General features: G+C 46.2%; 1 long non-coding RNA gene across 1 annotated transcript; it reads right to left on the bottom strand.

The window, feature by feature from the left end:
- Positions 1–6,446: 6,446 nt before the first annotated feature.
- On the bottom strand, positions 6,447–8,058 carry LOC147024173 (uncharacterized). The gene is made up of 2 exons (XR_015058911.1): positions 7,683–8,058; positions 6,447–7,170 (listed from the first exon to the last, which is right to left on the bottom strand). It is a non-coding gene; the product is annotated as an uncharacterized LOC147024173 (long non-coding RNA).
- Positions 8,059–10,478: the final 2,420 nt, after the last annotated feature.

The raw sequence follows: 10,478 nt of genomic DNA, 5'->3' as shown, positions 1-10,478 counted from the left end.
ATGTTGGAACGTTTAATAGGGGACATGACGGTACAAATAGCAAATCAATTCGTGACACAGAGGGCAGAAATGACAGATCAATTGGGGGTAATGGGGGTACAGTTGGGTGCATGGATTGATTTAATGAGGGATGAATTGGGGGAAAAGATGGAGAAAATGAAAACTGAGATGCAGGAGTGTGTGGATGTTAAATTGGGAGAAATACAAAGCAAATTCGAGGCTAGATTGGAGGAAACAAAGGTAGAAATTACATTGGAGGGGGAAAATATACGAAAAAAATTGGTAGATAAAATTGATGCAACGAACATTCGGGTTGATAAAGTGGATGAAAGCCTGGAACGTCATCGTGCCTGTGTGGATGCTCGTATGCAGCTGCAAGTTGAAGAGTGGGGAGAGCTGAGGAAGCAAGGGATGAATTTGGCGGAGGAGGTAAAAGGATTGGAGGCTCGTTTGGACGAACAAGATAAAATTATGAGCCAAGATGAAGTCTTGGATAAAGGCCTGGTAGAGCCGTCTTTTGTAAGTAGAGTGTCCGGGTTGGTTGAGGAGCAGCTACAAACTCGCGACGGAGCCTTGGAGGAGGTTGTGTGGGCCCAGAAGATCCTGCGGGAAGAGGTGAATCGTTCCATTCAACGTTTGGAACAGGAGGCAAAATTGACCCATGAGACCCTCACCACAAAACATCTTTGGCCACAGTGGGCTCCAAATTGGATACGCAGCCACAAGTGTGTTTGATCCCTGGGCTGGATTCGGACAAGGGAGAAACTGAGAAGCGGGCCACCGTAAAAGTGATCCCCCTGGTAAATTTTGACGGGTCAGGGAGCGTTGAAGCTTTTCTGACGCAATTTGAGTGCATTTCCCGACTAAACGGGTGGAATGAGCGGGAACGTACAGGGAATTTGGTGGCAACGTTGCGGGGACCAGCCGCAGATGTGTTAAACGTGATCGCGGAGGGATGTTGACCAGCTCCCACATTTGCGATGCGTTGAGCCGTCGGTTTGGGTTCAGGCAAACTGTGATCTGGTGCGGGCTCAGCTCCAGCACTGCAGATTAAAGCTGGGTGAGACAGTGCAGGAGCTGGCACAGGACATTTACCAATCAGTCAGGATCGCGTATCGGGACCTTACAGTGGAGGCATGGGACAGACTGGCACTAGAGAAAATTTTAGCTGCTCTTCCTGACCCTGAGGTCCGAGCGCTAGTGGAGTTACAGGATCCACCCACCGTGCACCGAGCGGCCGAGTGCGCGGCCAGGCTGGCCTCGTGGAGGCGGCCGGGTCGGGTGCCCGAGAGGCCATCGGTGACGATCCGACAGGCAGAGATTCAGGATCAGGGAGGGGGGCTGGGAGAAATTGGCATTACCCAAATGTTTTAGGAAATTTGCCAGAAACTGTTAAGTTTGATAAGGGGTAATTCGGTAGTTGGTGTGCCAAAGCGGCGGGGTCCAGCCCAGCCAATAGAACAATTCGATTATGGCCGAGGGGGTCCGGAACCGGAAGAGATATTACACCGATTCCCACGGGGGCCTTTTATGGGGAGTTGTTTCCGGTGCGGGCGAAGAGGACACATGCAACAATATTGCCGGTACCCGGCGATGGAGGGACCCTCCAATAGACTTTTAGACTCGGAGAGGGTGAATCCTCCTGCTGAACCGCCAGGTCTATCCGAGATGTCCTTTCATAGGTCGGGTCCGGAGATCACTGTCGGGGGTCGGGGAGACTAGATTGGGCTGAGCATATACGGCCATGCTCGGCTGCTGAGATTGTGGCGAAGTGCCCTCCTTTGGTGGAAAAAAATGAATTGTGGGAAAATTGGCATGGGTTTGTAAGTTCTGCTGGGTTTTAGAGTGACAATCGGGACAGTGGGTAAATGGTAACAAAGCGGGCACAAGTGGCTGTCCAATGGCTGGTGCGTGGATCGGGTGAGAAGTGCTGTGTGAGTTGTTTTAAGTTAAGAAGTGAAATGTATGGTGCACACATTGATTTTTTATTGGACATGGTGTGGTAACAGGGAAGGTCATGGTCGGTGAAGTGTTAGAAATGCAGGTGTCACATGTAAGGCCGATGGGGTGGGGGAGTCATGTGGGTTTTGTGGGTGGGGATGATGTGCTTATCCACAGGGATTGCTGAAGCTCACGGTGAGCGTGAATTGCGACCCCCTTCAAGGAGATTCACCACCTGGTGGCTAATGGTGACAGTGTCTGGAGGCAACTGGGAGAGGGTCTGGTTGGGTGACCAAGGCGGGTAGGACCTTGGTGACCCAGGAAGGCCAGAGGAGCCATTGAGACCCCTTCCAGAGTGTTGTACGGGATTAGAGCTGATGGCTACCAGGGGGGAGGGAATCAAAGGGAGCGGGGCGGAGAAACGTCCGGGTTGGATTAAAGCTTACCTGTGGGCATGGTTGCACCTGAGATGCCCCCATCATCTTGTGGTAACCCACCCCACGGCCACGACGGGATTCAGCCTGCATGATTAAAATGAGGACCATGACCTAGAAATGTGATGATGACCATGGTGTGAGTGTTGTGAAGATGTATGAGTCCCACTCGATCCCGCACAACTTGACAGGTGCAGCAAGGGCATGATGTCCGCATAATTTTGGGGCAAGCAAAATTTGAAAATTGGCTCCCCAGGTAACGCTGGGTCGATTAGCATCCACTGGGGGAGGCGGTCAAGTGTAAATATCCTGTGAATAGTGTCGTTAAGGCTTAGAGTAGGAATGTAAAGTATAAGTGTTGTGTTTTTGTGGAACCTTTTGTTTCCCCTCCCCAGATCACTGGAAGAATGCTGGGCAAGAGCGATGATCCAGAAGATGGAGTGCAACTTCGCTCAGTGCTATCATGTGATAGAATTAAAAAAAAACAATAAAAAAACGAATGATTGTTTAGGCGAGGATAAGGCCATAAGGGGGTAGTACATTAAGCAGGATAGGTAAGTTAGCTGCGACTCGCTGCCCATTGCCCCTCCTACTTTATTTCGTTAGGTTAATTAGGTGTGAGTCAGTAAGTGTTAAGGCTGGTACGGTAGCACCTGTGATATACCTTGCAGGAGCTGCGGTACCAGAGGAGGGGGCAGTGTTACGTTTGAGGGGGGGGGTATGCATTCAAAGGGTAATTAGGATGTTTAATTAGGTATGCCATGCTGTTCGAGTTTACCAGGATCTCGATGTAATAAGTAGCAATTCAGTGGTGATAAGTTGTCTAGTAAATGTTCATTTCTTCAAGGGGGAAATGATAATTGTCACGTAATTAGATAGGGACACGGGATAGGGTAAGTGTGTCTGCATAAACCCCTTTTAGTAGTCTCTGGAGGCTGGCCGTGACGTCACAGGACAGTGCAGCGGATGGCTCTGCCCCGTGATCACGATTGGCAGAAGTCAACGGCGGTGGGCCAATAAACGGCTCGATTGGAAGTGACGAGGACAGGTGGATAAAAAGGTTCTGTTCGGGGTCGAAAAGGAAGAGGAAGAAGATCGGGACAAAAAGATCGTGTTTTTTTGGTGTGGAGGCTGTTGCGCGGGAAGCGTACTTGTTGTTGTGCTGATTCGATCGTGTTCTTCATCGTGTCTTGGAGCCTTGCTGACCCTCCTGCCTCACCTTGGTTGGCTCTGGGGTTCTGCTGACTCGGAGTACGGGGTCGAACGGCGGGCGGACCTGCCTCCCTCTCCTGCTCGCAATTTCGCGCCAGAACTGGTTCCCTGGCGGCTGTGAGCGGACTTGGGCCAGGACCAGGAGGTCGACAGCACCACGGTTTCTCCTGCCCCCCCCCCCCTGACGAGAGCAAGGCCAGCTCATCCGACGCTGATCCAGGGACAGTTGCGTCCACACCACGGTCCAGCCTGACCACCAGAAGTAGCTACGTTGTGTGTGTGTGTGTGTGTGTGTGTGTGTGTGTGTGTGTGTGTGTGTGTGTGTGTGTGTGTGTGTGTGTGTGTGTGTGTGTGTGTGTGTGTGTGTGTGTGTGTGTGTGTGTGTGTGTACTTGGCGCCTTAGAGGGTTTGAGATCTGTATATTCATTGGAATTGTCTGTGTTTTCCCCACGCCCGATCCCACACCATCCCGTCGAATCGCCCCGGATCCCTCTTCTTGCCGAGTCTTGTTATTTCTGGTTAATAATAAAAACAAATAAACATCATCAACTCAGTAAAAAGTGACTCATGCCACCTTCCTCGTCCCGTTTGCGGTAGAGCGATTAGAACCGCCATGTTTGGGTTATAAATAAATAAACCGCCTCCATCGTTTCGGCTCATTCTACGTTGGCGGGACTGTTCAAGTCCCGTGGACGTCACAATATCTATCCTGCAGATACTTCAAAGTCATTGTTGGATTTACAGTGACATCCCGAACCAGTTTCCCGTTTGCCCAGCTGCTGAGTTTGGATGGCCAACCTGATCTGGGTAGAGTCTGGGTGTTATGATATGTCTTCCACTACTTAATGATGGATTTCTCCAAACTCAAAGGGATAATGAGTGACTTTCACATCTTCTTATAACCCTCTCCTGAACGGTGCTTCTCCACCACTTTATGTCTGACTTCTTTGGAAAGCTCCTTGGTCTTCATGTTTACCTTGTTGGTTGACCAAGTGAGTTGCACCTTAAAACTTTTTATTTTTTATTTTTTATTATTTTATTTAGTTTAGAAGGAGTTTATTTTTTAAGTTAAACCACTGATTACATTCAGATGAAACCTATACCTATTTTGTAACCTTTCAAACAAATAATTTGGTCCTGAAGTGATTTGGGGTTAATTAGGTAAAGGGTTTGAATACTTCTGCAACTGAGAATCATCTGATTTCCTCTGTGAATCAAACTTATTCATATTTTATCTGTATTTTGTGGCTTTATCACTTTGGAGCAGTTTGTGAAGACTGTATAATAAGCTTGATTTGAAAGAATCATGAAATATGCTCACGTGGCATCAAAATGTGAAAACTTTTGATGGGGGGTGAATACTTTTGCAGGCCACTGTATGTACTTCTGATAAACTTGACAATGTCTCTCAGGGGTATTGAATTCCACTCCTGCAGGAACAAGGTCAAGTCGATAAGATGATGCCAAGAGTATGGGACTGGCTGTGCAAATGGTTAGAGATCTGAAGTGTCATTGAGGTGTTCTACGGCATTATTTTCTGGGGATATCAAAAACTATGGTAAACTATAAGTCAGTTCTGCTGGAAGAAACCAATCAGCACCTGATCCCAATATATGGTTGAGTATGGTCATCCATGATGATGAAACCACCTCCATGCTGCTGCAAAAATGAGACGATTACTGGTTTGAATGGCATTGTCCATGTCAGCCTAGTCCTTTGACCCTCCTCTTCCAATATGGGATGTTCATTGTTCAGTTTTACCTTTTGTCACAGTAACAACCAACCCCCTTCAATTAGTGTTGGGAGGTACCACCTGGTGTTCAACATGATGCTTTCCATGATGGGTCAAGCACATGTGTTTCCCATCTTTGAAATCAAAATTAAATTGTGATTAATCAGACTGCAAGGCATTGACCTATATTTCTGCTTTCTACTCAGGTGGTCCTATTGAAGTCAAGCCCAGTGATCGTGATTCTTCATTGGAAGTTGAGCATATCGGTTTTGTTCATGCAAACCATGATGTCATCAGCGATTTCAAATTGTGGGGTTGATATGTCATAGATAACATTTTGATGAACTTGAGATGCATTTATACAGTGATTTATAATGGCCAAATTGGCCCTGATGACCATGCTATCTCGAGATACAGTAGTCACTTTGGTCCACCAACTTTGAGGTCACTGAATTGTTCAACTAGTCTGTGCTTCACTCACATTGTGATTGCTCGAGACCTCATAATGCCCAGCGTCTGCAGAATAAAATTTCGTCTTTTGTACAAACATTGAGGTTTTTATCTGCAGAAGTCAAGGTTCAAGGGAAAGCGAAACAACAGAAGGTGGCAAGTTAATAACACCACCACTTCACTAACGACCCCAATTATTCCCACCGTGTTGGTCGGGTCTACAAGGGAGAGATTTGGAACCACTACCACCAGCAACAACCGGTGCTAGCAGATGGATTCTCCGGGATGTCCTTCTCATGGCCAGCACACACATTGATGCATCTCCCTGCATGTGAAATGCCGGGGTGACAGATTACAGCTCAGTTGAGATTTGAAACCAGGCTAGATAGCTCAAAGGCGAGTGCATATCTCTCCAAGCTATCCAGCCAGCCCAAATGGAAGAGCAAGAAATTATGTTGTAGTTATAAAACAACAGCAGGCAGGAATTAAAGCAACAATTGTAAATATGACAGTTAGTTATATACAAGGTTAAAAAAAGAAAGGGATATCTAAATCTGTAAAACAAAACATTGCAGAATGAGGATGAGGAAGACAGGTAGTTGGTTAAAGTTAGGTGTTTGCACCAACCTATCAGGACCATTCATGTGACCCCATTTTTCTGAAGAAAATAACAACTGTGCCGCAATATGTTTTAATGACAATATCTCCGCACTTTTTGTGTGCAACTTAAGTAAAATAGAGTATTTGCCACATGACGTTCCTTGTAAGGGAACTCTCGATGCCCTCCGACCAAACATACACAATTCTTTTGTCCCCCCCCCCCTGTTCCCAATTGATTATTTGTCAGTCTGTGAATCTGCTGCCATCTGTCGTTTAGCTCTTCCATGAAATCAGATTGAAAGAAATACCTGAAGTCATGCCCTTGCTCAACCCTTGAAGACCACACTTTGACAATGTCACCACGGCATGGCAGTGCCTACAGTACAGCATACTCATTATAATTTATAACCACACAGAGAGCTCTTAGTACAGGTGTACAACTTGCAGGTAAAGCTTCTTCTCTTTTTTTAGAATGCGATTGAGCAATCAATATGAGTCTTCATCTTCATATGTTGGACTATGAGATTCTGTTTCCATGTCTACAGTTGGGGCCAGAATCTCATCCATGTATCCATCTTCGATGAAACCATCGTCACCGTCATCATCATTGGTGTCCTGCTTGGTATCATCTGGCCCAACCTGCCCACGAAGTACCCGGTGTTCAAATAATTTCCTGCGACGCTGTCGACGCAGGCTTTTGGCTGAGATGAGTACTAACAAGGAAAGCATCAAGCAACAAGCAGCAACGGCCACCATTGGTTTCCACGGCACACCTTCCGCAAGTAGTCCTGTTCCATTTCCCTGCAAATCAATTCTAATTATCAACATGGCCCAGGCTTCCACTTTCAGTCAAAAATACAAAACGACGACAAGCAAGGCGACACATAAGGAGATCCCATGACCAACAGAGTACAATCAGTATTGCCATCTCGATTATACGCATGTCAGTTTTAAAGTTTTACAAATAAACAGATCAGATTTTTTTTTTCTGTTTGGAGTTTGTGAACAAATTCAGAAAAGGGAGTAGTTCATAATTTGTCTGCCTATTGTATTCTATAGGAGGCCCCTTCCAATTGGAACTTCAACACAGGAGATCATTAGGCCCATCAAAGCCTGCACTAGTGTTTCAAAGTTGTGCTTGCTTATCCATATAAATGAGCAGCACACACCATGTTTAAAGTCCTCATGATGACTCAACCGGGGTGCAAACAGCCGACCTACCATATTCAGAGAAAATGCGGAAACAATAATTATTACGCCACTGAGACTAATTATTTCACAGAACTGTGGAATAGAAATATACAAACACCCACCATCATTCTTCGTTATACTCTATAGAGTCACACTGATGGCGATGTGTCAACCACACTCAGGACGGATAACATCAGGAGTCGCAAATAGGACGAACACTGACGTTTGAACAAACACCTTGAGTTTGCTCGTGTTAAAACGAACGTCACAATCCAAAGTCTGAGGGTGCGGCCATTATTAAGTGCATCTGCTACACTCAGCTTGTTTTATGGTCTCTGGTCTGGCTATTTGCCAAGGACAACCTGTCTCCACATCAGCCGGAAGAACACGTTCCTGCAGTGTCAGTTTCTGGGACTCACCCAGAAGACAAAGTCAGTGCTGACAAAGCAATCCGGGTTTGCCTTTGCCTTCCCAGCAGTTATCAGGGCAGAAATTCGGAGATTGTTCAGTTTGCCGTCGAGAATTTTCCAACTCTTCAAAATAAAAAAAAACTGTGGGATCTTTAATGTACACAAACTACCACTGGCATATGGGACAAGTATATATACAAAAACATATACATAAATACATAAATACGTATACACATACTGTATATATATATATATATATATATATATATATATATATATATATATATATATATATATATATATATATAGACACAATATATAAACACACACACACACACACACAATGTATATGCCTGGTGTTGGCTTAATGGTTTGGGTGTTGTGCTTGGAAGCTGAGGATCTTGAGTTCAAATCCCACTCTGCTGTTGAATTAATAACTGGTGGGGTTAACTCGGCCTGTCATCCTTCCGAGGTCGGCAAAATGAGTGCCAGCATGCTGGTATCCTGAGTCAGAGTGGCGACCCGTCCAGGATTGTGTCCAATAGCCAAGGAGACTGCTTTGGCAGCACCAACGCTCTGCACAGAGTATGGTCCCAATGGAATGGAATATATTGCATATGCATTATGCATATATATATATATATATATATATATATATATATATATATATATATATATACATTTTTCAACATCTATCGATAAAGAATATATGTACCATATATAAACACACACACACACACACGTATGTGTATATATATATATATATATATATATATATATATATATATATATATATATATATATATATATATATGTTGTTAGTCTCTCGGCTGCTCCTGTTAAGGGTCACCACAGCGTATCATTCGTTATGATCCACATGCTGATTTGGCATAGGTTTTACGCCGGATGCCCTTCCTGACGCAACCCTGGTCGCCTCTTAGGACACAGGGAGAAGGATTTGGTTTCGGCATGATTCTGGGCTACCCTACACCCTCTCAGAGCGCGGCGCAGCGCAGAGCTCCCATCCTCAAGCGATCCTCCAACCCAAGCTTCCGAGTAGCCGGACTACAGGCGCACACCACTACGCCCGGATATCTATCTATAATTCCAGCAATCTCTGTGTGTCTGTTTGTCTGCGACCGCCGTTTCTCGACGACCACCGGTCCGATCAGATTGAAACTTGCCAAGAATATTGCCGGGGACCCGCGGATGTGCCTTTTCGAGGTTTGATATCGATCGGACGAGCGGTTCCCAAGTTACGGCCATGTATCTGTGAACCAATGACAGGACACGGTGCTATGACATCACGAATGACGTCACAATTAATGTTTATTTAATTTATTGATTTTTTCTGAAGGATTAATGTCACAATTCTTCTCCGTTTGGTATGACGTCACAATCGACACTGGGGACCTGGGTATGTGCCTTTTTCTGGGTATGTGCCATACCTGGGTATGTGCCAAACTCCCAAGGTTTGATTATTATTCAAATTATTAATTAATCCCAAAGTTTGAATTTTCCCGAGGGAAACAGATGTTTCCCAAGGGTTTGAAAGCTTTTCCCAAGGTTGGAATTAATCGTTGTGCTTGGTAGACATTTGTGAATACATTTACAGAGAGAGGGACGAGAGAGGAGGGGGAGAGAGGGGGTGAGAGGGGGGTGAGGGGGGCAAGAGAGGAGAGGGAGAGAGGAGGGGTGAGAGGGGGAGAGAGGGGGTGAGAGGGGGTGGCAAGAGAGGGGAGGGAGAGATGAGGGGGGAGAGAGAAGGGCGAGAGGAGGGGGAGAGAGAATGGAGAGAGGAGGGGGAGAGAGAAGGGGGAGAGAAAAGGGGGAGAGAAAAGGGCGAGAGAGGGGGTGAAAGGGGGGCAAGAGAGGGGAGAGAGAAGGGCGAGAGAGGGGGTGAGAGGGGGGCAAGAGAAGGGAGAGAGGAGGAGGGGAGAGAGAAGGGCGAGAGAGGGGGTGAGAGGGGGGCAAGAGAGGGGAGGGAGAGAGGAGGAGGGACAAAGGAGGGGGAGAGAGAAGGGTGAGAGGGGGGCAAGAGAAGGGAGAGAGGAGGGGGGAGAGAGAAGGGCGAGAGATGGGGTGAGAGGGGGGCACGAGAGGGGAGGAGAAAGCAGTGTATAAGTTGCCAGGACAATGATTTATTTGAATTTGAACAATAATTACATTAGTTCTTGGAAAACATAATTTGATGAGTCATTACATACAATAACATCCAGTTCGATCAAAGGTCATCAAATGCACCTCAGACATCAAAATAACTGAATAGCAATATATTGTGAATCTATGGCGTTCACCATGACGCATGAAGTAACCATTTTTCTTACGTTTGCAGTGTCTTCCTGTATACACAATGCTCACAACAAGCTGTATAGATCAATGACCCTCCTCATGATGGTAGGCACATCATGTTGCCGGGGGAGTTCCATTGGCCCGGGGGGGCTCAATCGCCACGGGTCGCCACTCCAACGCAGGATATTCGACTGGCTCACTTTTCCTCACAAGCCA

This window comes from Eptatretus burgeri, chromosome 6, assembly GCF_056783735.1.
Source record: "Eptatretus burgeri isolate ZD-2024b chromosome 6, Ebu_testis_v1, whole genome shotgun sequence".
In the NCBI taxonomy this organism is placed as follows: Eukaryota; Metazoa; Chordata; class Myxini; order Myxiniformes; family Myxinidae; genus Eptatretus; species Eptatretus burgeri.
This window is presented reverse-complemented; position numbering and strand designations above follow the sequence as displayed.